Raw genomic sequence first — 15,286 nt, forward strand, 5'->3', positions numbered from 1 at the left:
TTTTTATCCCATCTTCCAAAAACGTGGTGACAGGTTCCCTTTAACAAAAAAAGTGTGAAACCACTGAAATTAAGTCTTATATTCTAGGTTCTTCAAAGTAGCCACCTTTTGCTTTGATGACTGCTTTGCACACTCTTGGCATTCTCTTGATGAGCTTCAAGAGGTAGTCACCGGGAATGGTCTTCCAACAATCTTGAAGGAGTTCCCAGAGACGCTTAGCACTTGTTGGCCCTTTTGCCTTCACTCTGCGGTCCAGCTCGCCCCAAACCATCTCGATTGGGTTCAGGTCTGGTGACTGTGGAGGCCAGGTCATCTGGTGTAGCACCCTATCACTCTCCTTCTTGGTCAAATAGCCCTTACACAGCCTGGAGGTGTGTTTGGGGTCATTGTCCTGTTGAAAAATAAATGATGGTCCAACTAAACGCAAACCGGATGGAATAGCATACCACTGCAAGATGCTGTGGTAGCCATGCTGGTTCAGTATGCCTTCAATTTTGAATACATCCCCAACAGTGTCACCAGCAAAGAACCCCCACACCATCACACCTCCTCCTCCATGCTTCACAATGGGAACCAGGCATGTAGAGTCCATCCGTTCACCTTTTCTGTGTCGCACAAAGACACGGTGGTTGGGACCAAAGATCTCAAATTTGGACTCATCAGACCAAAGCACAGATTTCCACTGGTCTAATGTCCATTCCTTGTGTTCTTTAGCCCAAATAAGTCTCTTCTGCTTGTTGCCTGTCCTTAGCAGTGGTTTCCTAGCAGCTATTTTACCATGAAGGCCTGCTGCACAAAGTCTTCTCTTAACAGTTGTTGTAGAGATGTGTCTGCTGCTAGAACTCTGTGTGGCATTGACCTGGTCTCTAATCTGAGCTGCTGTTAACCGGCGATTTCTGAGGCCGGTGACTCGGATAAACTTATCCTCAGAAGCAGAGGTGACTCTTGGTCTTCCTTTCCTGGGGCGGTCCTCATGTGAGCCAGTTTCTTTGTAGCGCTTGACTAACTGACCTTCATTTCTGAAAGTAATGATGGCCACTCGTTTTTCTTTACTTAGCATTTGTATTATGGCAAAAAAAAGCAGCTAACAGTAGGACTATCAGCTGTGTATCCATCAGACTTCTGCACAACACAACTGATGGTCCCAACCCCATTTATAAGGCAAGAAATCACACTTACTAAACCTGACAGGGCACACCTGTGAAGTGAAAACTATTCCCGGTGACTACCTCTTGAAGCTCATCAAGAGAATGCCAAGAGTGTGCAAAGCAGTCATCAAAGCAAAATGTGGCTACTTTGAAGAACCTAGAATATAAGACATAATTTCAGTTGTTTCACACTTTTTTGTTAAGTATACAATTCCACATGTGGTAATTCATAACTTTGATGCCTTCAGTGTGAATGTACACTCACTGGCCACTTTATTAGGTACACCTGTCCAACTTCTTGTTAACACTTAATTTCTAATCAGCCAATCACATGGCGGCAACTCAGTGCATTTAGGCATGTAGACATGGTCAAGACAATCTCCTGCAGTTCAAACCGAGCATCAGTATGGGGAAGAAAGGTGATTTGAGTGCCTTTGAACGTGGCATGGTTGTTGGTGCCAGAAGGGCTGGTCTGAGTATTTCAGAAACTGCTGATCTACTGGGATTTTCACGCACAACCATCTCTAGGGTTTACAGAGAATGGTCCGAAAAAGAAAAAAAATCCAGTGAGCGGCAGTTCTGTGGGCGGAAATGCCTTGTTGATGCCAGAGGTCAGAGGAGAATGGGCAGACTGGTTCGAGCTGATAGAAAGGCAACAGTGACTCAAATCGCCACCCGTTACAACCAAGGTAGGCCTAAGAGCATCTCTGAACGCACAGTGCGTCGAACTTTGAGGCAGATGGGCTACAGCAGCAGAAGACCACACCGGGTACCACTCCTTTCAGCTAAGAACAGGAAACTGAGGCTACAATTTGTACAAGCTCATCGAAATTGGACAGTAGAAGATTGGAAAAACGTTGCTTGGTCTGATGAGTCTCGATTTCTGCTGCGACATTCGGATGGTAGGGTCAGAATTTGGCGTAAACAACATGAAAGCATGGATCCATCCTGCCTTGTATGGAGCATCTTTGGGATGTGCAGCCGACAAATCTGCGGCAACTGTGTGATGCCATCATGTCAATATGGACCAAAATCTCTGAGGAATGCTTCCAGCACCTTGTTGAATCTATGCCACGAAGAATTGAGGCAGTTCTGAAGGCATACACACAGTTATATGAAAAAGTTTGGGCACCCCTATTAATCTTAAGCTTAATGTTTTATAAAAATTGTTTTTTTTGCAACAGCTATTTCAGTTTCATATATCTAATAACTGTTGGACACAGTAATGTTTCTGCCTTGAAATGAGGTTTATTGTACTAACAGAAAATGTGCTATCTGCATTCAAACAAAATTTGACAGGTGCATAAGTATGGGCACCTCACCAGAAAAGTGACATTAATATTTAGTAGATCCTCCTTTTGCAAAAAGCCTCTAGTCACTTCCTGTAGCTTTTAAGGAGTTCCTGAATCCTGGATGAAGGTATTTTTGACCATTCCTCTTTACAAAACAATTCCAGTTCAGTTAAGTTTGATGGTCGCCGAGCATGGACAGCCCTCTTCAAATGATCCCACAGATGTTCAATGATATTCAGGTCTGGGGACTGGGATGGCCATTCCAGAACAGTGTAAATGTTCCTCTGCATGAATGCCTGAGTAGATTTGGAGCGGTGTTTTGGATCATTGTCTTGCTGAAAGATCCATCCCCTGCGTAACTTCAACTTTGTCACTGATTCGTGAACATTGTCAAGAATCTGCTGATACTGAGAGGAATCCATGCGTCCCTCAACTTTAACAAGATTCCCGGTGCCGGCATTGGCCACACAGCCCCAAAGCATGATGGAACCTCCACCAAATTTTACTGTGGGTAGCAAGTGTTTTTCTTGGAATGCTGTGTTTTTTTTGCCGCCATGCATAACGCCTTTTTGTATGACCAAACAACTCAATCTTGGTTTCATCAGTCCACAGGACCTTCTTCCAAAAAGAAATTGGCTTCTCCAAATGTGCTTTTGCATACCTCAGCCGACTCGGTTTGTGGCGTGCTTGCAGAAACGGCTTCTTTCGCATCACTCTCCCATACAGCTTCTCCTTGTGCAAAGTGCGTTGTATAGTTGACTGATGCACAGTGACACCATCTGCAGCAAGCTGATGCTTCAGCTCTCTGGAGGTGGTCTGAGGATTGTGCTTGACTGATCTCACCATTCTTCTTCTCTGCCTTTCTGATGTTTTTCTTGGCCTGCCACTTCTGGCCTTAACAAGAACTGTACCTGTGTTCTTCCATTTCCTTACTATGTTCCTCACAGTGGAAATTGACAGGTTAAATCTCTTAGACAGCTTTTTGTATCCTTCCCCTGAACAACTATGTTGAATAATCTTTGTTTTCAGATCATTTGACAGTTGTTTTGAGGAGCCCATGAAGCCACTCTTCAGAGGAGATTCAAACAGGAGAACAACTTGCAAGTGGCCACTTTAAGTAGCTTTTTTCATGATTGCATACACCTGGCTATGAAGTTCAAAGCTCAATGAGGTTACAAAACCAAAAAAAGTGCTTTAGTAAGTCAGTAAAAAGTAGGTAGGAGTATTTAAAACAAGAAAATGATAAGGGTGCCCATACTTATGCACCTGTCAAATTTTGTTTGAATGCAGATTGCACATTTTCTGTTAGTACAATAAACCTCATTTCAAGGCAGAAACATTACTGTGTCCAACAGTTATTAGATATATGAAACTGAAATAGCTGTTGCAAAAAAAAACAATTTTTATAAAACATTAAGCTTAAGATTAATAGGGGTGCCCAAACTTTTTCATATAACTGCATGTATGTATGTATGTATGTATGTATGTATGTACAGTATAGAGATATATATATATATTACCCTGGATATCACTGTTGTGTTTATTTAAATCCATTTTTTCTATGTAGATAGATAGATGGATAAATAAATAGATAGATGAATCTACCATCTCACAATCTATGATATTGTAGGATATAATGGGTCAGTGACCTCCAGCCATTGCGGAGGATAATGTGATTTTACTGCAGGTCACTCCAGTGTCCCCCCATGAACTGTCAGCTCTTGTGCTTTTTCATTCTGAAGAGAGCGGAAACAGGAGTGTAAGAGCAAAGTTGGCCAATCCTCGTCCAGCGCCATTGTCCCAGGAAGACAAAGCAGCTCTGTGTGCAGCCCAGGCCTCTAATCTGCACCCAAAGAATGGACTGACTGACGAGCGGCCAAAAAACGAAGCCTCCAATGACATCTGAGCCCAGCGGTGGCGGCCATCTTTACAGTCCCCTTTAAGTTTGTTTGTTTACACTTCCTGCCTGAGGGAAATTCCTGCCTGGGATCATTAGCAGATGCAGCAAATGAGCAGGAGGCAGATTCTTATCACAGTCTGTGCAGCCCCTGTTATTCTGCATTAGTCTCCCCTTTGTCAAGGATTAACCACTTCGGTCCCAGTGAAGTTCACAGCCAGGAGTCTCCAGCAACACACGAATTCCAGCACTCAAGCACAGTTGACGAAAGAACATGTGGAAGTTTCTATAGGCCCCAGCTCCTTCAAAACACAGACAACACACAGGAACAGGACTGTCAACAGGAACCTGAACCCAAGGAGGAAATTGTTCCAGGTCCCTAATATAAGCCCCCACCACCTCGTGGTCAGTGCCGGGCCCAGAGCTCACGGTCTGTACAATAGAATATAGAAAAGTTACATTTCTTACATATTGTTTGCTACCAAAGAGTTAAAAAATCACCAAATGTTAAACAGAAAGGGCTAAAGGTCACAATGCAATGTACATGTCCTAAACTACTGGGAAAACTACTGGGCATCACAGGACCACCGTGAAAAGGACGGCAGTCACAGGACCACCGTGGAAAGGACGGCAGTCACAGGACCACCGCGGAAAGGACGGCAGTCACAGGACCACCGAGGAAAGGACGGCAGTTACAGGACCACTGTAGAAAGGACAGCAGTCACAGGACCACAGTGGAAAGGACAGCAGTCACAGGACCACCGTGGAAAGGACAGCAGTCACAGGACCACCGTAGAAAGGACGGCAGTCACAGGACCACAGTGGAAAGGACGGCAGTCACAGGACCACCGTGGAAAGGACGGCAGTCACAGGACCACCGTGGAAAGGACAGCAGTCACAGGACCACCGTAGAAAGGACAGCAGTCACAGGACCACAGTGGAAAGGACGGCAGTCACAAGACCACTGTGGAAAGGACAGCAGTCACAGGACCACCGTGGAAAGGACGGCAGTCACAGGACCACCGTAGAAAGGACGGCAGTCACAGGACCACAGTGGAAAGGACGGCAGTCACAAGACCACCGTGGAAAGGACAGCAGTCACAGGACCACCGTGGAAAGGACAGCAGTCACAGGACCACCGCGGAAAGGACGGCAGTCACAGGACCACAGTGGAAAGGACGGCAGTCACAAGACCACCGCGGAAAGGACGGCAGTCACAGGACCACCGAGGAAAGGACGGTAGTCACAGGACCACAGTGGAAAGGACGGCAGTCACAAGACCACCGTGGAAAGGACAGCAGTCACAGGTCACTATGGGTCTGAGAGATGAGGCGAGCGCGGCTGGTCCCAGACACTGTCTACCATATTGTTTGTACACATCACAACCTCAGCACTTATTACTGTGTCCAACAGAACTCACCCCAAAAATGATCTGGTTAAGCCATAAATTATATACCATGGTCACAAGTATCCAACTCTCTCTCTCAGACATGGTGGAAATATCCAATATCTGCTACAAGACTGCGAATCACCACATTGTAGGCTATACATTGTATCCGTGTCACCGTTCCCGGACGGTATACATTGTGTCCATGTGACCGTTCCTGTACCATATACATTGTGTCCGTGCGACTGTTCCCGTACCGTATACATAGTATACATGTGACCATTGCCATACCGTATACATTGTGTCTGTGACCGTTCCTGTACAGTATCATAGTATACATGTGACCGTTCCCGTACCGCATACATTGTGTCTATGTGACCGTTCCTGTACCGTATACATAGTATACATGTGACCGTTCCCGTAACATATACATTGTGTCTATGTGACCGTTCCTGTACCGTATACATAGTATACATGTGACCGTTCCCGTACCGTATACATTGTGTCTATGTGACCGTTCCTGTACCGTATACATAGTATACATGTGACCGTTACCGTACCGTATACATAGTATACATGTGACAGTTCCCATACCGTATACATTGTGTCTATGTGACCGTTCCCGTACCGTATACATTGTATCTGCATTTATAAAGAGTTGAGGCAGTAGAATTACATGGCGTCTATCATAACCAATAAAGAATTAAATGAACTTCATGTGACCAGCATTATAGATCTCGCCCTTTATTTCATGGCTGCCATTAATCCTGGCGCTGTGGTGGTCCTGACTTTTCCATTTACTTAAATCCAAGGCTTTTCTCTGTTTGCTTAATAGGGTTATCTCCAAAATAGATCCCATAATGTGAAGGGTTACATCATTCTGCTAATGTGTAACCGGCTCACAGCTTAACCCTCTCTGCAACACATATCATTGCAATCGAGATCATCTGCCCCTTGTATCTAGCACATTGCACTGCAGCCGAGATCATCTGCCCCTTGTATCTAGCACATTGCACTGCAGCCGAGATCATCTGCCCCTTGTATCTAGCACATTGCACTGCAGCCGAGATCATCTGCCCCTTGTATACAGCACATTGCACTGCAGCCGAGATCATCTGCCCCTTGTATCTAGCACATTGCACTGCAGCCGAGATCATCTGCCCCTTGTATTTAGCACATTGCACTGCAGCAGAGATCATCTGCCCCTTGTATCTAGCACATTGCACTGCAGCAGAGATCATCTGCCCCTTGTATCTAGCACATTGCACTGCAGCCGAGATCATCTGCCCCTTGTATTTAGCACATTGCACTGCAGCAGAGATCATCTGCCCCTTGTATCTAGCACATTGCACTGCAGCAGAGATCATCTGCCCCTTGTATCTAGCACATTGCATTGCAGCAGAGATCATCTGCCCCTTGTATCTAGCACATTGCACTGCAGCAGAGATCATCTGCCCCTTGTATTTAGCACATTGCACTGCAGCCGAGATCATCTGCCCCTTGTATTTAGCACATTGCACTGCAGCCGAGATCATCTGCCCCTTGTATCTAGCACATTGTACTGCAGCAGAGATCATCTGCCCCTTGTATCTAGCACATTGCACTGCAGTCGAGATCATCTGCCCCTTGTATACAGCACATTGCACTGCAGTCGAGATCATCTGCCCCTTGTATCTAGCACATTGGCACTGCAGTCGAGATCATCTGCCCCTTGTATCTAGCACATTGCACTGCAGCAGAGATCATCTGCCCCTTGTATCTAGCACATTGTACTGCAGCAGAGATCATCTGCCCCTTGTATCTAGCACATTGCACTGCAGTCGAGATCATCTGCCCCTTGTATACAGCACATTGCACTGCAGTCGAGATCATCTGCCCCTTGTATCTAGCACATTGCACTGCAGTCGAGATCATCTGCCCCTTGTATCTAGCACATTGCACTGCAGTCGAGATAATATGCCCCTTGTATACAGCACATTACACTGCAGATCATCTGCCCCTTGTATTTAGCACATTGCACTGCAGCCGAGATCATCTGCCCCTTGTATCTAGCACATTGCACTGCAGTCGAAATAATATGCCCCTTGTATCTAGCACATTGCACTGCAGTCGAGATCATCTGCCCCTTGTATCTAGCACATTGCACTGCAGTCGAAATAATATGCCCCTTGTATCTAGCACATTGCACTGCAGCAGAGATCATCTGCCCCTTGTATACAGCACATTGCATTGCAGCAGAGATCATCTGCCCCTTGTATCTAGCACATTGCACTGCAGTCGAGATCATCTGCCCCTTGAATACAGCACATTGCATTGCAGCAGAGATCATCTGCCCCTTGTATCTAGCACATTGCACTGCAGCAGAGATCATCTGCCCCTTGTATTTAGCACATTGCACTGCAGCAGAGATCATCTGCCCCTTGTATCTAGCACATTGCACTGCAGCAGAGATCATCTGCCCCTTGTATCTAGCACATTGCACTGCAGCAGAGATCATCTGCCCCTTGTATCTAGCACATTGCACTGCAGCAGAGATCATCTGCCCCTTGTATCTAGCACATTGCACTGCAGTCGAGATCATCTGCCCCTTGTATCTAGCACATTGCACTGCAGCCGAGATCATCTGCCCCTTGTATCTAGCACATTGCACTGCAGCCGAGATCATCTGCCCCTTGTATCTAGCACATTGCACTGCAGCAGAGATCATCTGCCCCTTGTATCTAGCACATTGCACTGCAGCAGAGATCATCTGCCCCTTGTATCTAGCACATTGCACTGCAGCCGAGATCATCTGCCCCTTGTATCTAGCATATTGCATTGCAGCCGAGATCATCTGCCCCTTGTATCTAGCACATTGCATTGCAGCAGAGATCATCTGCCCCTTGTATCTAGCACATTGCACTGCAGCCGAGATCATCTGCCCCTTGTATCTAGCACATTGCACTGCAGCCGAGATCATCTGCCCCTTGTATCTAGCACATTGCACTGCAGCCGAGATCATCTGCCCCTTGTATCTAGCACATTGCACTGCAGCAGAGATCATCTGCCCCTTGTATCTAGCACATTGCACTGCAGCAGAGATCATCTGCCCCTTGTATCTAGCACATTGCACTGCAGCAGAGATCATCTGCCCCTTGTATCTAGCACATTGCACTGCAGCCGAGATCATCTGCCCCTTGTATCTAGCACATTGCACTGCAGCCGAGATCATCTGCCCCTTGTATCTAGCACATTGCACTGCAGCCGAGATCATCTGCCCCTTGTATCTAGCACATTGCACTGCAGCCGAGATCATCTGCCCCTTGTATTTAGCACATTGCACTGCAGCAGAGATCATCTGCCCCTTGTATCTAGCACATTGCACTGCAGCAGAGATCATCTGCCCCTTGTATCTAGCACATTGCACTGCAGCCGAGATCATCTGCCCCTTGTATTTAGCACATTGCACTGCAGCAGAGATCATCTGCCCCTTGTATCTAGCACATTGCACTGCAGCAGAGATCATCTGCCCCTTGTATCTAGCACATTGCATTGCAGCAGAGATCATCTGCCCCTTGTATCTAGCACATTGCACTGCAGCAGAGATCATCTGCCCCTTGTATTTAGCACATTGCACTGCAGCCGAGATCATCTGCCCCTTGTATTTAGCACATTGCACTGCAGCCGAGATCATCTGCCCCTTGTATCTAGCACATTGTACTGCAGCAGAGATCATCTGCCCCTTGTATCTAGCACATTGCACTGCAGTCGAGATCATCTGCCCCTTGTATACAGCACATTGCACTGCAGTCGAGATCATCTGCCCCTTGTATCTAGCACATTGCACTGCAGTCGAGATCATCTGCCCCTTGTATCTAGCACATTGCACTGCAGCAGAGATCATCTGCCCCTTGTATCTAGCACATTGTACTGCAGCAGAGATCATCTGCCCCTTGTATCTAGCACATTGCACTGCAGTCGAGATCATCTGCCCCTTGTATACAGCACATTGCACTGCAGTCGAGATCATCTGCCCCTTGTATCTAGCACATTGCACTGCAGTCGAGATCATCTGCCCCTTGTATCTAGCACATTGCACTGCAGTCGAGATAATATGCCCCTTGTATACAGCACATTGCACTGCAGATCATCTGCCCCTTGTATTTAGCACATTGCACTGCAGCCGAGATCATCTGCCCCTTGTATCTAGCACATTGCACTGCAGTCGAAATAATATGCCCCTTGTATCTAGCACATTGCACTGCAGTCGAGATCATCTGCCCCTTGTATCTAGCACATTGCACTGCAGTCGAAATAATATGCCCCTTGTATCTAGCACATTGCACTGCAGCAGAGATCATCTGCCCCTTGTATACAGCACATTGCACTGCAGTCGAGATCATCTGCCCCTTGAATACAGCACATTGCATTGCAGCAGAGATCATCTGCCCCTTGTATCTAGCACATTGCACTGCAGCAGAGATCATCTGCCCCTTGTATTTAGCACATTGCACTGCAGCAGAGATCATCTGCCCCTTGTATCTAGCACATTGCACTGCAGCAGAGATCATCTGCCCCTTGTATCTAGCACATTGCACTGCAGCAGAGATCATCTGCCCCTTGTATCTAGCACATTGCACTGCAGTCGAGATCATCTGCCCCTTGTATCTAGCACATTGCACTGCAGCCGAGATCATCTGCCCCTTGTATCTAGCACATTGCACTGCAGCCGAGATCATCTGCCCCTTGTATCTAGCACATTGCACTGCAGCAGAGATCATCTGCCCCTTGTATCTAGCACATTGCACTGCAGCAGAGATCATCTGCCCCTTGTATCTAGCACATTGCACTGCAGCCGAGATCATCTGCCCCTTGTATCTAGCACATTGCACTGCAGCAGAGATCATCTGCCCCTTGTATCTAGCACATTGCACTGCAGCCGAGATAATATGCCCCTTGTATCTAGCACATTGTACTGCAGCAGAGATCATCTGCCCCTTGTATCTAGCACATTGCACTGCAGCAGAGATCATCTGCCCCTTGTATCTAGCACATTGCACTGCAGCAGAGATCATCTGCCCCTTGTATCTAGCACATTGCACTGCAGCCGAGATCATCTGCCCCTTGTATACAGCACATTGCACTGCAGCAGAGATCATCTGCCCCTTGTATCTAGCACATTGTACTGCAGCAGAGATCATCTGCCCCTTGTATCTAGCACATTGCACTGCAGCAGAGATCATCTGCCCCTTGTATCTAGCACATTGCACTGCAGCAGAGATCATCTGCCCCTTGTATCTAGCACATTGCACTGCAGCCGAGATCATCTGCCCCTTGTATCTAGCACATTGTACTGCAGCAGAGATCATCTGCCCCTTGTATCTAGCACATTGCACTGCAGCAGAGATCATCTGCCCCTTGTATCTAGCACATTGCACTGCAGCAGAGATCATCTGCCCCTTGTATCTAGCACATTGTACTGCAGCAGAGATCATCTGCCCCTTGTATCTAGCACATTGTACTGCAGCAGAGATCATCTGCCCCTTGTATCTAGCACATTGCACTGCAGCAGAGATCATCTGCCCCTTGTATCTAGCACATTGCACTGCAGCAGAGATCATCTGCCCCTTGTATCTAGCACATTGCACTGCAGCCGAGATCATCTGCCCCTTGTATCTAGCACATTGTACTGCAGCAGAGATCATCTGCCCCTTGTATCTAGCACATTGCACTGCAGCAGAGATCATCTGCCCCTTGTATCTAGCACATTGCACTGCAGCAGAGATCATCTGCCCCTTGTATCTAGCACATTGTACTGCAGCAGAGATCATCTGCCCCTTGTATCTAGCACATTGCACTGCAGCAGAGATCATCTGCCCCTTGTATCTAGCACATTGCACTGCAGCAGAGATCATCTGCCCCTTGTATCTAGCACATTGCACTGCAGTCGAGATCATCTGCCCCTTGTATCTAGCACATTGCACTGCAGCCGAGATCATCTGCCCCTTGTATCTAGCACATTGCACTGCAGCCGAGATCATCTGCCCCTTGTATCTAGCATATTGCATTGCAGCCGAGATCATCTGCCCCTTGTATCTAGCACATTGCACTGCAGCAGAGATCATCTGCCCCTTGTATCTAGCATATTGCACTGCAGCCGAGATCATCTGCCCCTTGTATCTAGCACATTGCACTGCAGCAGAGATCATCTGCCCCTTGTATCTAGCACATTGCACTGCAGCAGAGATCATCTGCCCCTTGTATCTAGCACATTGCACTGCAGTCGAGATCATCTGCCCCTTGTATCTAGCACATTGCACTGCAGCCGAGATCATCTGCCCCTTGTATCTAGCACATTGCACTGCAGCCGAGATCATCTGCCCCTTGTATCTAGCACATTGCACTGCAGCCGAGATCATCTGCCCCTTGTATTTAGCACATTGCACTGCAGCAGAGATCATCTGCCCCTTGTATCTAGCACATTGCACTGCAGCAGAGATCATCTGCCCCTTGTATCTAGCACATTGTACTGCAGCAGAGATCATCTGCCCCTTGTATCTAGCACATTGTACTGCAGCAGAGATCATCTGCCCCTTGTATCTAGCACATTGCACTGCAGCAGAGATCATCTGCCCCTTGTATCTAGCACATTGCACTGCAGCAGAGATCATCTGCCCCTTGTATCTAGCACATTGCACTGCAGCCGAGATCATCTGCCCCTTGTATCTAGCACATTGTACTGCAGCAGAGATCATCTGCCCCTTGTATCTAGCACATTGCACTGCAGCAGAGATCATCTGCCCCTTGTATCTAGCACATTGCACTGCAGCAGAGATCATCTGCCCCTTGTATCTAGCACATTGTACTGCAGCAGAGATCATCTGCCCCTTGTATCTAGCACATTGCACTGCAGCAGAGATCATCTGCCCCTTGTATCTAGCACATTGCACTGCAGCAGAGATCATCTGCCCCTTGTATCTAGCACATTGCACTGCAGTCGAGATCATCTGCCCCTTGTATCTAGCACATTGCACTGCAGCCGAGATCATCTGCCCCTTGTATCTAGCACATTGCACTGCAGCCGAGATCATCTGCCCCTTGTATCTAGCATATTGCACTGCAGCCGAGATCATCTGCCCCTTGTATCTAGCACATTGCACTGCAGCAGAGATCATCTGCCCCTTGTATCTAGCATATTGCACTGCAGCCGAGATCATCTGCCCCTTGTATCTAGCACATTGCACTGCAGCAGAGATCATCTGCCCCTTGTATCTAGCATATTGCACTGCAGCCGAGATCATCTGCCCCTTGTATCTAGCACATTGCACTGCAGCAGAGATCATCTGCCCCTTGTATCTAGCACATTGCACTGCAGCAGAGATCATCTGCCCCTTGTATCTAGCACATTGCACTGCAGTCGAGATCATCTGCCCCTTGTATCTAGCACATTGCACTGCAGCCGAGATCATCTGCCCCTTGTATCTAGCACATTGCACTGCAGCCGAGATCATCTGCCCCTTGTATCTAGCACATTGCACTGCAGCCGAGATCATCTGCCCCTTGTATTTAGCACATTGCACTGCAGCAGAGATCATCTGCCCCTTGTATCTAGCACATTGCACTGCAGCAGAGATCATCTGCCCCTTGTATCTAGCACATTGCACTGCAGCAGAGATCATCTGCCCCTTGAATCAAATGCTTCTGGATACAGAAAAGTATAAATAGAAATATATTAAAAGGTACAAAAGTCCCAATGGGACAAAATGGACAAGATTCTATATTAGTACAAGGAGACTAGGGGTTGTAGTGCATTACCTCCAGGGTGCAGCTCCAGCCTCTCCGCTCCATTCTCAGCTTTGTATTTCCCACACAAATCCTTATCCTATTGGCAAGTCCTGAGTAATCTCAGCAGATTGAGACCCCGGGAGATGGTGTGAGCCCCACATCTGCCTCGTGTGACCTCCTCCCCGCTCCAGGCGGGACCTCTCCCCTCAGGATAACCAGGGCAATGGATATTACAGGGATAGAAATTGCCCCTATGTGAAGTTTGTAGCCCCCACCCAGCAGCAAGAGCTCCAGAAAGGAGCAGAGTGCCAGGCACAGTGTGCAGAGTAGTACAACCCCCCTCGTCCTCTCCACCCCCAGCACATTACCAGCAGCATCCAGTGATAGGAGAGCGGCAGGAACTCAACACAAAGAACTTTCTTCATTCATTTACATAGGGCTCTGGCAGAAACGTTCACTTCCAGGGGGCGAGCTGATAGCGGGAGCAGTCATTCAGGGGTCCGGGCCCAGGATCTCACAGATGTAATTCTACCCTATAGTACAATAATAATACTATATATTTATATATATATAGTGACAAATGAGATCAACCAGCCTGCGAGTGTGACAATCAGTCTCTTTAAAAGTTAGACCCCAAGCCGAGACCTCCGCAGCCGCCGGCCCTCCAGTGGTGTCATGTACATGGACAGATAACATATATGGGTCCTCAAAACTCACGACGCATAAGATGCTCGTGAGGGAAGACAAATCCTGGTGTAATCACCCATAGGCTTCAATGTGGAGAGAGAGAGAAAGACACAGAGAGAGACAGGGAGAGAGAAAGAGCGAGACAGAATGACAGAGAGAGCGAGGCAGAGAATGATAGAGAGAGAGAGAGAGAGAGAGAGAGAGAAAGAGAGAAAGACACAGGGAGGGAAAGAGAGAGAGAGAAAGACAGAAAGTATGATAGAGAGACAGAGAGAGGGGAGAACACACAGAGTTCGTGCTACTCAATAAAAGATACATTTTATTAATCAAAATAATGTACACATCAAAATAAGTGCAAAAGAATCAGAGATAAAGTTACCCCATTAGGCTTCTTTCACACTTCAGTTGTTTGGCGTCAGTCTGCTCCGCCATAATGACGGATCGACGGATCCGTCACAATTGCTGAGAAAACGGTTCTAATGGATCCGTTTTTTTGACGGATCAGTTACTTGTGGGTTGTATATACTTTTTGGAGCATGCGCAATTGAAAAAAACGGATTGGGGCGACGGATCCGCCTAAATGACGGTCGCGACGGATCCGTCGCCCATAGGTGGCCATTCCATGGAATGACGTACGCGACGGATTCGTCGCGATCCGCCATTTCAACGCAGACAAAAAACGTTGCAATGACCGTCAATGTCTAGATGACGTCCGCCAAATTTTGACGGATCCGTCGCATGACGGATGGAACGGACGACCATCCATCACAATCCGTCGCTAATGCAAGTCTATGGGGAAAATAACGGATCCGTCACAAAAAATGACGGATCCGTTATTTGAGGAAAATGGCGGTTTTAGACTGACGCCAAACAACTGAAGTGTGAAAGAGGCCTTACTGAGCAAGGACTACTGCCAAGACAAGAAATGTCTAAGTATATAGATGGGAAAATACAGGCATTCTACGCCTGAATAGGGAATGCATATGCAAATATTAATGATTATTCAGTTATAGAGACATGACCAATTTCAATAGCCTCAGTAGTACACGCCTAATAGCCTAAGTTTGGTTTGTCCCCCTAACACCCGGCTGTATGTTATGTAGCGGGTGTG

General features: G+C 47.3%; 1 protein-coding gene across 9 annotated transcripts in view; it reads right to left on the minus strand.

Moving 5' to 3' along the window:
• Positions 1 to 15,286, minus strand: part of DENND2B (DENN domain containing 2B) — a 325,270-nt gene that overhangs the window by 218,598 nt on the left and 91,386 nt on the right. For 3 of the 9 annotated variants that reach the window (XM_077286624.1, XM_077286622.1, XM_077286627.1), the window contains one exon: positions 13,857 to 14,021. The exons of 4 other annotated variants lie outside the window; for them this stretch is intronic. The gene's annotated coding sequence lies outside the window, so the exon portion shown is untranslated. Of the gene's footprint in view, positions 1 to 13,518; positions 13,833 to 13,856; positions 14,022 to 15,286 lie in introns of those variants that run through there. 2 more of the 9 variants (XM_077286628.1, XM_077286631.1) reach the window with 2 other exon arrangements.

Source organism: Ranitomeya variabilis, chromosome 2 (genome assembly GCF_051348905.1).
Source record: "Ranitomeya variabilis isolate aRanVar5 chromosome 2, aRanVar5.hap1, whole genome shotgun sequence".
Classification (NCBI taxonomy): Eukaryota; Metazoa; Chordata; class Amphibia; order Anura; family Dendrobatidae; genus Ranitomeya; species Ranitomeya variabilis.